The 16152-nt window shown below is 30.3% G+C and overlaps 1 protein-coding gene across 2 annotated transcripts in view; it reads right to left on the reverse strand.

Annotated features, from left to right (window-relative positions):
- LOC129972269 (myelin regulatory factor-like) overlaps positions 1 to 16152 on the reverse strand; it is a 217788-nt gene that overhangs the window by 42623 nt on the left and 159013 nt on the right. The window lies entirely within an intron of this gene.

Genomic DNA, 16152 nt, shown 5'->3' on the forward strand with positions numbered 1-16152 from the left:
ACACACACACACACACACACACACACACACACACACACACACACACACACACACACACACACACACAAAAGGTGTCTCTGATTTCATGCCCCAAACTTTAAGGGTAAGTAATATACGTATAAAGAAATATTTTTTGCATTGCAACATGGGATCAGAAATAAAAAGTGTAGTGGAAAAAAAACAAGAAAAAGTATAACGAATAAAAATATATTTAATTCCTATTTTTTGAGCAGACGATATGCAAGCTTAGTGACTTAGCATGAGAAAAGATACATTTTTGAGAAAAAAAAAATGTTGAATGACTTTGGATGTTTATTTAGTTTGCACTATAAAATCCCCCGGAAAATAATTTTATTGAGTTTGAATCGCAATCGAACGATTCTTTGCTAGTAAAGAACATTTTTGTTTGATGGAGCGATTTCGCCTCTCAGAAGACAGTAACGTAAGCAATGACAGTAAAAAGAGTCCACCAATGACTTGCTAAACGCCACCAGACTTGTGACGACGTTGACTATGGCACATTTGAGCATTTTCTGTTATGTTATATAATTAAAGAGCTTTTTTTCCCCCATTTCCTCTGCACTTCTTCTTTTTCGGCCTTGCACTTTTCATTTCCGTCCCCATATTGCTGCACAAAAGAATGTTTCTTTAAATATATTTTACCTACTCTTAAAGTTAATTCCATGAATTCTGGGATCAAATATATAAAAATATATTTTATATATATTCTCTCTGTATTTAACATTTTTAGAAAAAAAATGTTGTAAATAAAATATTTCAACACTCCAAGGCATGCCCTCGTATGTAATTTCATTTTAGTTAAGTTATAAAATTTATTGTACGAAAGAATTTTCACATCTTGTGGTTTCTCGAAAAATTAGACTGTCTCATACAATTTTAAAAAATTCTAGAAAACTAAATTTTTCTTAAGTTATCGATAATTTTTTTAAAGAATGATAAAAAAAAAAGAAAATCGTTAAACGCTGTGAGGGGCAGTCTTAAATATAAATTTATATCCTGGAATACTTGTCTCAATCGTCCATTAAGCGGAGATGGAAAATTATTAACAAACCATTAAGCTGTAGAAATTCATCGAAACTGCTTTCCACTTTCTTTGCAACGGCCAGGTCTCAAAATTAAATGGCACAGAATCTAGTTGCAAAATTGTTATAGAATCGCATGTCTAACATTTTAGTAAACTTTATGTTACTTATTCAAATATATATAAAAAAGCTCTAAATTTAAACGCTTTATGAATTTATATTATAGTATAAACTTTCTATAATTTTACTCTCAAATGATATAGAACAAAGAATGTTTTAGAAAATATTTCGTAGCAATTAGCTGAATAGTTATATATTTTTTTATTATTTGAAAGCTGTGTTACTATTTTGCATGTACATTTTTTTTGTGCAAGCAAATAACATGGATATTTTTAAGATTTAAAATAGGCAAAAACATTGAAAAAGACAGACATTTGAATCAGATTTAGTTTAATGTATAATCAGAAAAAAAAAAAACTTTTTTTTCCTGTTAAATAAAAACTGATACAAAATTTTCCTTCTTGTTTTTAAAAATATGACAACAATTGCTAACTGTCACTGATCATTAATTCTGCTATGAATTTTTTTTCTCTGATGCAAGACGAGACAAGAATTACTTTCAAAATATGCTTGAGGCAAAAGACTAGGTTAAGAAGTCGAATTTTGGTAAAAAATATTTTTATTCAATAATGGGTATCTCTGAACACCTATTTTCATAAATCAGCTTGAATTTTGTATTTGCATTCATTCTTCAGAAAGTTATTATTCATTGAAAATGTTTGAATTCTATATTAATTTTTATATTATCATAACTCATGCTTCCATACTATATATCTTTCTTTAAATGTTATTTTCTGAAATTCGATATTTTTGTAAAATTTTTTTGAAAAAAACATTACCAATTTAAATCTAATGTTTTTTTTTTTGTTCAAATTTCGCATATTAATACTTAACATATTGTGTAGTTTATCAACTGTATTGTAAGCAACTTGTCATTACAAAATAAATTTTTTTTTATTTTCGTATTATAAAGGAAATTAAAAATGCCATGTTGTTAATTTGTCTGTCGAACGCCGATATGAATAGAAATACAGCTCATTACTCAGTTCGGGAATCAGATAACATAGTCATTATTTTCAAGAGTTTAAACAAATAATTTGATTCATAAAATTATATGTTCATCCATTCCTAGACCAAAAGTTTTTGATTTATAACTCCTTTTCCTGAAAAAACCTCATACTTCTTCTAATTCTGAAAACACTTTTATGACTTTAAACTAAAACATTTCCGCTTCATAATTATCTTTTACTTTGTCCTATATGAAATATATAAAGAGAACTGTTCAACTGTTATTCGTCAAAGAACTGTTATTCGAACTCGAGAATTTGATGAATATCCGCATTTCAGGCCTCCCCGAGCTTAAGAAACAAATCTTATGAATGACGTGTGTCTGTGAACGAGATAATTCAAAAAATTTTGAGCTAGATGGAAGTTTTGTATATAGGTTCCAAAGTTGTAGAATTCTGTCAAATTTTGAAAGGAATTCATTTAGAGGAAATCTCTTTATTTGGCTGTCGAAATATCAGTTAACACAATGATTACGATATGAAGAGAGTTGAAAGGGGAAAAAATGGGTGCTCCTATTTAATGTAGATATCCATGAAATTTGTAACCCATTGCGGCAAGAGGTTGGCATAAAAGTCTGCATTTTCCTGAATGCGATAACACAAAAATGGATTGACATAAAATTTATGGAATCGGGTATGTGTTTTTGTAACTACTATCATAGTTCTATATTTAATTTTGATTATATTAATTTGAAAAAAAAAGATGCACAGAATATATATTTAGTTTTGCTGCTACCTGTGTCAGCGATGAATCGCCGAAAAAAATCGAAAAAGATCATATGTTAATAGGTTCTTTCGTAATTATTCTTCGCCGATGGCATATCGTTAACGATGCCAAAGTATGTTTATGAGAGAAGTTTCGGGAAATCCATTTCCACTTCGGTTTAAATCCATTTTATGCAAGATTTCAAAAAAATATAAGTATTTTAGAGGATTTTTTTTTAAAAAAAAAGTAACCATAGACTTTGAAATATTTTTAAGCAACTTTTTACTTTCTTTACAATTGTGAAATAGATTCAAAACTTTTACCATTTGAAACATAAAAAACATAACAAAAAACATAAAAAAAGGAAGGGCTGAAATCCGCTTATACCAAAATAAAATTTGAGAGCGTTGTCAATATTTATCTTGTTTCAGAGCGCAGTCGATAATATTTGTTATTCAAATATATTTTTGATGTTCTGAGCTCCTCATTACAACAACCGATTTGAAGAAACATGCCATTACGTGTCGTGTAGGAAAGTTGCAGCTAAACAAGCGAAACTCGTGTTAGCGAGGTAAAAGTGAACGATCATTGCGATAACTCTCTTAAATGCAGTTGGGTTGTCTTGGGACAGTTTTAGAAAATAAAAAGTTTTTTCCAGAAAATATTCCAGACCAATAATAAAAATTGGATTCTGCGAGAACTGTTATTTCTAGAAAATAATGCAAATGAATTTTTTTTTTGTTTGAAAACTATCTGTAATAATGGATGAATGAAAAAAAAACGTTTCGAAATATTTTGAAAACTCAAAAATTTTCTAGGTTGATAAGCTCTAATAAATTATTGAATTCGGTTTCATGAGCTCTAATCTGGTTTCTGGTATATTCTCGCTGATATTGCTTGCTGGAAACAGAAAGAGAAAATGATTTCATACTTTTTTATGTCAATGCCAGCATGATATTTCTAATCCTTATCTGGTTAGGACATTTACTCTGAAGGATTATTTTCCAATTATTTGTATCAATTGGATATGAATATCATTTAATAATGTAGTTTGACGACTATATCTGATAAACGTAGAGATTCTATTCGGAGAATATAAACAATTAAACGTGTAATTCCCAACATGGAAAACTTGTCCTGTTCCTCACGTGCATTCATTGTGTAAGACACATTTATTTTATTTGTTATGTTGTGATTTATGGCACTTTACAAGCTCGCTGACAGTTATCTGTCAGTGATTTAAGCCGAATGAGAGTCTCTTGTTTTTTCAGTAGCGCCAACTAAGGCCAAGAGTACGATTTAGCTACTTACACGTCACAACCTTTTTTTACTGGATGGACTTCATTCATGCATTTCATTCATTCATCCACAGATCGTAATTTAGACTCGAATCAGAGAATGATCACCTCTGAACCAGTACCTCCAGTAGTATTACTCTCGACATGGAGGTCTTTGTGACCACTAGAGATTTATACGTGCGCCAGCCACCATATATACGGAGAGTCTTCGACCAGCGGGGTTGGAAGGGATGCGAATCCAACGCCCTACCAACCAGGCTATCTAGGCCTTTATTTTATTTTATGACGGTAATCAGGGTTAAAAAAAATCTAACTGTAACATAATCATTAACCAAACATCATGCAAACGGGTAAAAGATCAACACAAAAAAATCTAGTAAGATTTCTTTTATATGAGATATATTCGCCTTACACATACTATATATCACCTTTATTTCTCTCCAATTCGTATCTGTTGGGATTATTTTATCTCCTATAAAAGCTCATATAACTTAAAATAGCTGATGAATAGTTAATTAATGATTGCAGATTAAAATATTTTCTTAAGCCAGAATTTTTCTTTTCCAGTTTACTTAAATATTTCGTACTTTTATTTTTAATCATTTGTTGCGCAGGACAGGCTAAAGATTTTTTCCAAAATGTACAGTACAAGAAAATTACCAATGTTATTAAGAGGCACCCTTTCATCCTACACCAAATAACTTGAAAAATAAATAGGAAAACCCATAGCAGCAAAATATTAGAAACACATAAGGAGAAATTAGCTTTTTCCTATAAAAAGATGACCGCACGCAAATTCTCCGAAAAGCAGTTCACACTAACATTCTTACATGCTTCTAGAACTTTTCGTTCTGTTTAGAATGTTTACATAATTCTGGTAATAGTAAGGCGAAGCCATATACTATGCATCTCTAAAACGTTTCTCAATAGCTTTACGAACACGCAGGACACATTCTGATTTATTCAAAATCATTAGACAAAAAGGACAAAAAAAGTCTAAGTACAAATATGAAACGAACATCATAAAAGTTTCTCCTATAGAACACGATCAAACAAAATAAGAACGTAGACATCTGCTCACGCATGTACCCGTTGCTGGCCTCTTTCAGATACGTCACGCAATCACGTGTTGTCGAGGGACCAACCAGTTGCGGGTTGCCGAAAACCAACCGCAAAGTATAACGTAAGCACAAGCCGGCTATTACGGCAGTGGGAGAGAAATGCAACACGCAACACTTCCCACATAGGGTGTGCTTTTTTTGTCCCGCGTCTAATATAGTGGTAGCACGCCTTCCGTTAAAGGCTTTTGCATGTCTGCTCATATCATGGCGGACAATGACAACAAATATTCTCCCCGAGTGAACTGTAACGATTCGAATTTAATTCTCGGCGATGGTAAGGAATAAATATATGCCTTCAGTTACAACGAAAGGCAGGGCCGAATGAAGCCTTCCGCGGACCATCAGGCATCAGGCAACTTTCCTCTCTCTAACTTATTGCATCAGTTTTCCATTCGCTCAAACTACTTATATGAATGTCTTTATGTAGGAAATGCATAAAGTCATACACTGACAAAACATTTAATTCCCGGTCCTTTTTGAGAGAGCAATTTGATTTCAGCATTTCGCACATAAAAAGATTCAAATTTAAAAGTTAATTTAAACAAGCATTAAAAAAACAAACACATTTTAAATGTTATTTAATTACAAAATCGGACACTTTAAAAAAAATTGTGAAGCAACATCCCCCCCCCCCCTTTATTTTTAAATATAATACAAAATTTGTATAAAATAATTATTTAAGAGATATTAGGCATTCTTTCGTTTAAATGATACTTGATTTTAATTTGAATTTATTCGGGTACATAGATGTTGTAAATTCAATAATAGTATCAAATTAATAGGAAATATCGCAAAAAAAAAATCTACAAATTTTAGAGCGCCCTAAAGTTGTGGGGTATATTTTGCCCATTTCATAATCCTGATTCAACACGTTACAAATTGGTATTCATTTTATGCTGTCATTTTTCCCTAAAATTTTCTTATGGGAATGATTTAAACGAGTAAGCAAATAAAGAAAGAAAGAACAGAGAAATATTTAGATAAAAACTCCTGTATTTCTCTCTCATGGGTTAAATATTAGTTTACAGAAAAAAATATGGAAAATTAGCAAGAAAACTGGAATAATGGTAAAAAGGCTAGATTCTTATTTGGTTTGATGCCTTTAGTTGGTCTGAAACGTTGCTACGGCGATTTTTTTTTTAATTTTTTTATAAAGTAGGTGTTAACGACTTACTGATGGTTTCCGGTCCACCAGGCAAGAACTTTTGAAAAGAACTCACATTGATATTTACGATTATTCACGAGATATTTATGATCATTCGAAATTCGATGAAGTAAGAAAGGTTCACTTTCCATCAAAAATTGTTTTTCTGGGGCTCTTTGAGCTCGATTCAATTCTTCGACCATCTTTGGATATTGGATTCGTCGTGCAAAAAAATCTTGGAACTATCGCTGGACTGTCACTGATAGTTTTTCGATTTTTGTTGAGATGTTCTTCAACTGTAACTTTTATTTTTTTTACCTGGGCACCGACAGATGCTTGGGCTTCCTATAAACTTTGAATCAATAAAGCGATGTATGGGAGTAGGAAGAGCAGAAATGGAGATTGGGGCAAGGGCCTTGCTGGGTAGGATACGATGAATGATTCTTTCCTTACATTTTCGGTAGGAAGAGTCAAACATAGGCATGAAAATTTGAATTTAGGCAAGCGACTCTTCTTCTCTTTTCTCAATTTTTAAAAAAGTTGAGATTTGAGATTTCTTATCATGTCAGATATTCTCTATTCTATGAAGCTTTCACCGATCGAAGCCTATTGGGTGTCGCTTTGTTTGGGAGGATGGTTTTTGGAGAATAGCATCTTCCCACAATAATGGCTTCGATAGTATTTGGCTGTGACTTCTTATAGGGCAGTCTAAAGCCTATTTTATTTTATTTAAAGCCTTGATTGTGTGTTTTTGTTAGTATATGTGTTTGAACAAAATGCACTAAAAACTGAAATATACACAACGAGTAATGTTTAAATTTTTTTTTTTAAAAAAAGCCCATTCTCATATGGAAATTAATTTAGAGCAACTTAAAATAAATAATAACTGAAACACGCAATGTTTGCAATTTGCAATAGATATTAAAGATACAGTTAACATTCCTGTAGCGATTTAAAGTTTTCTGAGATTTAAAAATGGAGTTTCAGAAACTTTGGCATGATATATTCACTCTTTATTACTTCACTCCCTCTCTCTTACATTATTATCATTTGCACGAAGCTATTCATCAACAGGCTTAGATAAAAACGGAAATCTCCCAGAATTCCTTCTGCCTACTGACAAGATTGCCGTTTTTATTTTCTCGCATACAAAACTTCTAAAGGTGGTCAGAGATTTCGAGTCGAGAAAGTCGAGATGTCGACGAACCTCTAAGTTTGAAAACTCCTTGCATATGAAGAAAGTATTTTTGGAATTTTTTCTGCATTGAACGTAACACTTAAAAAAAGTTTTAAGCCAGAAAAATGAAATTTGACATGTGCTCTTTAAACCGTATTCGCAGATTTATTTAAAATTTTTGACAAATTCATTCGCTTAAAGCTCTGTCCAGTTCTCTGCGTACGAATAAATATGAAACTTAAAGAAAGAGATTGATAAAATCTAGTGTATAGTTTTGGATTCTAAAATATATACCAATGTCATATTTGGAACAAAATCCGTCAAGGGTTTGATCGTCCGTTAGTTAGTCCGAATTTTCGAATGCACGTAAACCTGATAACTTATCCCGTTGGAGACGTCTCCCCAAAACTTTCTCTTATATTCTGTCATAAACGTATTACCCCAGAGAACGCCCTGCGTTGCTTTGGAATACAATAATAATGAAATATTAACTTTTGGAGCGAATTTGGCATATTTACTATATTGTGTGATTCTTGACATGTATTTTTGGGGATTATTCCCTGGCGTGTGGTTAATAGCGGTCAAAAATCTGTGTTTTTGATACGTTTTTCCTAACAGATTGAAACTAAAATTGGACGAAGAAATACAAATGTAGTCTCAACTTTATATACCATATTTGATATATTTGTCTCTGCGTATCGTGATCACATGTTTCTGAAAATACAGACCGATAGTCGCCCAAACTTTCATAGGATTTAGCTCAAAATTTGATAAATGTCTACACTATAGATATTTAATATGTATGCCGAATTTTATCCATTTGCCTCTGTTTGTTTTCTTTTTATCGTGTTAGCCTCTATTCGAATAGCCGGACAGACAGACATCCTCTGAACGGATTTTGCTCAAAATTAGACAGAAATATATGAATTTGATGTAAAGGCCGTGTAGTGAATTTCATCCGTGAATGAAATAAGAAATAGATATGAATGACGTAACAAACTTAAAAGTATAAAGGGTTCTACATATAAACTATGTTTTCAAGACATTCATATCCCTTTCCACTGGTTTTCTTAGTTATGCGTGAGAAAAATGAAGGAAATTTCATAGAAATGAGAGATTATAATAATAAGCAAAGTTGGATATGAATGAGATAGAAATTTAAAAGCATCAAAGGATTCGGAACAATGCGGCAAGGAAATGAATAGGATCAAACAAGTTACAAAATATTGGAAAAGTGATAGCAGTAGAAAATGATCAAGAAATAATATTCCAATATATGTATTACACCGAATCGTTTAGCAGGGAACTATTTTAAAATAGGCTCCTATGTTAACTAGTTAACTGTTTCGACCTCTTTGGAAAATGCTTATCTAAATTGCGCCTGAAGAATTTATCGATGACGAGTGTACTCGTCAAACACAGAGTAGGTGTAATATGAAGTTATGTTGCAATGAAATGACTTTTATATCTTTCATTTCAATAATCACATTTATTTATTTACAAAAACTAACATTTTTTGCATACGAATGAAAAGAAACGTAAAAAATGATTTTATTATTTTAATTTGATGTCAGAGAATGATATTGAGCAAAGTATAATACAACACATAATAATCTTTTATTTGTTCCTTTGATTTCAGCTTGGCCTCAAAATATTTCAAGCGTCTTGAAATTTACGAATATATTTGAGTTTTTATCAAAATTATAATTGTCACTATTCATTACTGATGACGAATAAACTCGTCATAAGGTAAAATGCTGTACTTTTTCAATGACGTATACTCGTCAAAAACAGTTAACTGGTTAAAGTAAATCTGACAAGCAACGATTTAATTCAAATTCAAAATTGAATTTCGATTCATTCAAATTGAAAAATTATAATTCCCTTGAAAAATATTCAAAATCGAATTTCGATTCATTCAAATTGAAAAATTATAATTCCCTTGAAAAATATAAAAAAATTATGAAAATCCAAGGAAAACAATTTGCAAACAAAACAAAATAGAAGAAAGATCTATGAAATGAAATCACAAGGAAAATTTTTTATCATAGCACGTTCTTATTTTTTTCGATCTTCTATGTAAATAAAAGGCCGGCAAATACTATCGCATAAAACGCTACCGTAGATAAATAATGTAACTATTTCACCGCATGCTTCTTTCGACAGTTATATTATAACACTATTCATAATAATATACAAGAAAAATAAATTAATATTTAAAAAGGAGTCATTTTTCTTATGGAAAAGTAATTAGATTTCAATTATCTGATAAAATATATTTTATTTACAAAGATTAAGAAAATATATCAATCAAATATACTAGCTTTGAAACTGTATAAAATTTAATAATATTTAACAGTTATATTAAGAATAATGTAATATATAATTAAGATATTTTTTTTATAATTTATTAGCCGCGTTTGGCGACCAGCTGGTTCGTCAGTGTTAATGCTCTTTATAATTTATAATTGAATATTTTATGTAATTTATCTTTAAATAGCTTCATCACCAAAATAGTTTTAAATTCCAAGTTTTGCTGGTCATATACTTCACTCATACTATTAAAAAGGCCTTAAGCCATAATGTATTATGTATATCTCCATTTTCTGACGCCTCCCGAAAAATTTCAACTTTGTATTAAAGTGGAAATCATTAAATTGCAGTTAATATAAAAATATTTTTTACTGAAGCAAAGCATTTTTTTAAATATGATTACTGAAAACAGAATCGTTCAGCATTTAAGTCTTTTGTATATTACAGAATAATTTTCATTATTTATGTAATATCTCAAGAATTGCTCAACAAAAATTTCCCAGATTCATCATGAAATTTAGTTTTTGGTTTTACTTTCAAATGGATTTAAATGACACCAATAATAATATTTTATTCTGTTTCAGTCTATAAATATACTTCAAAAAAGTATGAAGTTTGAATTTTAGACATTCCTTTAGTCCTAAGGAATCATATTCTGTGAAATATTCTTGACATTCCAACTTTTAAATAAATAAATTAGCTCTTCTATATTCAGCGATCAAATCTGACCGATTTATAAGTTTTGTGTATTACAGTTTTCATAAAATCAACATTTTTATAGTCTTAGGCAAGTCACTCTTGAGGAACCCTGGGATATCATTGGCACATCTTTGAGATGGCCGATGAAGTGGTCTCAAATCGCTTCCTTTTATAGTATAGTGATATTCAAATTTTCATAATTCAGTCAATTTTAGTGATTGATTTAGTTAAATGGAATGCAAATCTTTTTATTTAAGATATTAGCGTCACAATAATTTTTTGCTAAATACGATTAACCAAATTATGATTATGATTTGTAATTCATCTGAGCATTTATTGATTCAAGTTACATAAAATATAATTATTTAATTCATTTAGGCAAATTTGTTAGCAGACGTATGTCTATTACAAAAGGTTTACATGTCCTGTTTAAGGTGGATGTCCTGAATATATTAGACCAAGTTTTCCTTAAATAAAACTAATTTATTTAATTAATTATATAGATCTTGTAAATTAATCATAGAAAACTTTTTCTTGCATTTACTTTTTAGAAAGTATCTTTCATATTTACTTTATTTCATTCAGACACGTGCAGAAAATTACACTTTTGTATGTTCAATTTGCAATGATAGTTAACTTATTTTTTTAACTTGAGCTTTTGTCAATGTGATGGCAACATGTTCATAAAAGATAATCTTTTCCCATTGACGTATAATATGTTCGTGCAACTTAAATTTTATTTTTGTGCGACATAAATTGTCGAAAAATAGGATTAAATTATTTATTTTAAATACATTAAAAACAGAAATTTTACTTGTTAGTTTGAACATTAGTATCATTAAAAAGATAATTTTTTAAACTTCAATATGATGCAAAATTCAAAATTCAATTTTGGGCTGTAATATTATCGGAACTTATAGCAGAAAAACTTCGAACCTTAATAATTAAAACCTTAAAAATACCTTAATTTATAAAAGATCCTTAGAAAAATTTTAATTAATTAAAAAAATCTCTCTCAAGACACACACACACACACATTCAGCTTTATTATAAGTATAGATATAGAGTTTTTCAAAATATATAATATCGGTCAACCACGTTTTATCGTAATTGATAAACTAATCTTAAATATTGTTGGAAAAATTGTATGTTGTTACTTATTCATAATTTTAAGAGTCATTTTAAGGTAATAAAGTCAGAACTTTTCTTATCCTAGTGTGATATACATTCAATCGTGCGTTTGATATCTCCAAAACGTTCGTTTTTAAATATGGCAAAATTCTCAAAGCATTAGAAATAAATTTTATTTTTAGAAAAACTTTTTATCGTTTCATTGGCAGTGTATTGTGAAACGGATTAATTTTATTTACATGATTTATGACTGCAAATATCAAAGTATAGTTTGCAGCAAAAAACCTGAAATTCCATAAAATCATAGTTTATTCCTGAATGCCTTATTTGCGTGTCCAGGAACTCCGTTTGGTTTCTGTTTAAAAAGTCAATTTAAAAAGCTTTCATTTAAATACAGTTAATTATTAAGATTACTTTTTCTCATCTTAACCTTCTTTTCGATTGCAGGAAAATTCTTCCAGAAATAAAAAGATTTTTCAGAAGCGTTAAATGAGAACAATTCCAGGAGCATTGAAAAACATTTGATTTTATGTCTTTTCATGGTTCGAAAGATATATTTCGGTTAAAAACTTTAACGAGAAGTATAATCGAAATGATAATTAAGCTAACGACCAAAGGTGAGGAAATATATTGTCGTTCATTTAAAGTGAATAATGAATTGCTCCAATTTCTGACAACTAATTCAATCATGCAACAAAATTTTCATCAACTGCCGCTATGCAACGAGGAAATTGATATCAACAATGTATTTTAATTTCCACTAATGAAAGAGACGCATCTCATGTATAAAAAACAATTCAAAACAATGAAAAGGCAATTGACAAGTCTTTTACACTCAGTAAATTGGAAATAAAAAGATTTCCAAAATGCTTCATACTTAACCATTAAAGGAAAAAACAGAGAGAAAAAAAATCCAATAGTTTCCTCAATTTTTAAGTTCTTTGTTTCAGTATCTGATTCTAAGCTTTTTTTATTATTCTTTTACTTTTTTTGCTCTAAATTTATACGTATGTTCACGCTTGTATTCCTCCATGTATTTCTTTGCCGAATTACTTAATCAACTTTTAATGATCAAAGTGGATCACTTGCTGCCACAGTTCCATGACTTCGATTCGGGCATTGTCTCACTGGGTTCCAGGGCTGCCATACCAAATTGCTAAAATATCGCCAACCTCTTGTAAAACGCGGACAAGAAAGAGCCAAATTTTGATCTTTTTTATCCAGAAATGAAATAACTTTTCGCTTTTATGGTTCCTGTGAGACAAGAGAAAAACTTCATATTTTCACTGGTGGAAGTACAAATATCGATCCCTTCCTAAAAAATTATAAACTATTTATGAACTGAGAATTTATTAACCTATCCGCTCTATTGAAGATAAATGCGCGAGTGAGTATTTTGACGTTCCGCCGTCATACAGACCGTTGGACATACAGCTACCAAATTTAGTAAAATAGAAATGTGTACCTTGGAAGGATTTTTTAAAATTTTTTTTATTAGTTATAATGAAAAATTAAGCTTCATTTTGACGTTTTCCTGATGTAACTTCCGAAAATATTTAAATAAAAAATATCTTTCTATTAACACCATTTGAAAAGGCTTGCGAATTTCTACTGAATTTTGGCAAATTTATATAAAAAAAATTTCCCCTGATTTCCAACAATAGCCTGACAACATTGTTGTCCTAAAATTCAAAACGTTTAAATTTTTTTTCCCCAAATAATTAATTTCGTGATTTGACTCCACTGTTAAAAGCTAAAGAAGAAGAATTCTGTTCAATATTTGCATAATTTACAAGACAAATAAAAAAAGGAAAGCTACAATATCGCGAAATTTCGAAGATAATGAACTTGATATTTACGCTTTGAACGATGCTGTGATGGGACTGCCTTCATTAGAAAGCCTCATGTGCACAGTGCATAGAGTAAGTGGGGGAATTAAAATAGCATGGCCTTAATGTCAAACAGCTTGGCGGAATCATATGCATAAATCATATGCAATTTATCTGAAGTGAAATATAACTCATATTCTCGGCGAACCAGTTGGCAGACGGAGGTGACCAGGAAAAAAGAAAAAAAATTTAAAAATAATCTCTATAAAAGTGAAAAACAAATTTTGAGTTGTAGAGTCATTTTTGAAAATTTTGTTTTCAAAGAAGCGTTATGAAATTTATGAATATCTTGATGGCGCCTTACGCGACTTTATTTGGGTTTGCTATCCATCGTTTAAGAATGTCTTGTTTGGTGCACTAGAATGGAACTTGAGTTTTGACTGAGTTTTAATAAGAAGTGGCAAGACCCCCCTCCAAAATGAAACAAAAAAAATCACTATGAAGTGGTTTATACGTAATAATTATGTTAATGAAAATGATTTGCAATATGAAATTCGATGAGCAAAAGATTTTTTTCATCTGTAAGTAAGTAAAGTTTAGAAAATTAATTTGATTTATTGGTGTTCCTGACACGGAAATGAAAATCTTTTGTTCCGTTAAATAAGTAAAAATTAAATAGTAGATTTGTTTCCATCAAGCTGAACAGAATGTATAAACAGAAGAGAAAATTTTTTTGAATGAAAAATGTGACAACTCACTGTCTCAACAAATTGATTTACAAATTCAGAAAGTTATGAACATAATCCTAACAGATTTAAATAATTTTGCTAACAGATGCTTTAAATTAACTTTCCCTTCATTCGATTGTTTTAACCCTGGGCTAAAAAGGGAACTATGAGAAAAAATTATTTACAGTAACTGATTCCATCTATAGCACTTTATTTCATTTATACTCATTAATATTCGCTTCTCGTTTCAACATATGATTAAATGTCCCAAAGTGGATGGAATAAGTGCATAAATAACAGTAAAATAAGCATAAATTTGATCAAAATAAAGAAAAAATAATTTCTAAGGTTAAGTGTTTTTTAAAAAAAAGGATGAATTCCTTAAATTTGGCATTAAAAAGGCCAATATGGCAACCACGCTGACTTAGCTCGCGGGGATTTATCTCTTCATTCATGGATACTTTTCTTTTGAAATCTGGCAACTGTCAGAATGTCAAGATGTTGACAAAACTGTATGTCGAGACTCGTGAAGCGTGTCAATAGTGGTTTAAAAGTAGAAGTTTCTCTAATTTTTCTTTGTAAAATTGGTGTTTCCGAATTCTGTGATACGTTCCATTGTTCGTATATTGAAAAATTGATGAAAAACGTTCACTCTTTTTTTTTCTTTATACAATATTCTAAATAATTCTTCGTTCCAATATTCTTAAAAATTTCCTACGGTCTTCAAAGGAAGTTCCTTCTGTTGCCTATTAAAATTGCTTCAGCTCGATATTTCTAGTTCCTTCTTGTTCTCAAAACTTTGTTTTCAATGTTTTTAAACTTGGTTAAATGTTTGTACTGTTGCCACTCCAAGGAAATCAATAAACATGCACACGCAAATACAAACTTAAGAAGAAATGTTTATATCTAGCCTGCCATTTTGAGAGTCTAGAAACAAATAACAGATCCCAGTACGAATCGATGATTTCAAAAACAATGAGAAAAATAACGAAGAAATCAATATCCTCGCGCCGATTTACTCAAAGCATTCACCATCACTTCCGTAAAGCATTTCCGCAAGAGAAAGAGCGGAGATTTTTTTAGAATAACAGGCGAGATTTTAATAATTATACAAATCAATATATGATGGATAGTTTTAGGAAATTTACTCATCATATATCATAAGAGTGATCATTTATGTCAACCCTAGCCACCTTTGGCGATTTGGTTCATCGAAAACAATGATAGCTAAAAATTTAATTAAATATTTTGCGTAACTTGACCTTTACGACTTTCTCAACCAAATAATTTAAAATTTTGCGATTCGTACTAGTTCGGAAGCCCTACGCTGTTCTGTTCATTGCGCTTTGCATTTACCTAATTTTCTGCCTGCATTTTTAAATCATCCAATGATGCCCTGCGAAGAAGAGCTAGAGAGTTTAAAAATAGACACATTTTTTATTTCACTGTTGCTTGGTTCTGAAGCTAAATTTAATTACATAAACAGAAAAACACTTTATTAAAACCATGCCTTATACTGAAACTTATTCGACGTGGGAAAGTAAATCAAATTTTCGTATCTGGATATGTCGCAAAATGGGAAAAGAAAGATAAAATATTGATAGCAGCGAAAACGGTTTGAATTTTATTTTAAGAATGAAATATGTTGTTGTCAAATGTGCTTAAAAAGTTTGAAAATGAATTAAAAACTGGACAGAATGACACGCCAAAATAACAGATTGAATTGAATAAATATTGAATAAACATTCTTTTATATTTTAAGAAGATGATGTAAAAAAGACACACACACATACCTGATTCATGTTCATTGTTAGTAGATTGTAAGGTGACAAACGC

Source organism: Argiope bruennichi, chromosome 6 (genome assembly GCF_947563725.1).
Source record: "Argiope bruennichi chromosome 6, qqArgBrue1.1, whole genome shotgun sequence".
NCBI classification, from domain to species: domain Eukaryota; kingdom Metazoa; phylum Arthropoda; class Arachnida; order Araneae; family Araneidae; genus Argiope; species Argiope bruennichi.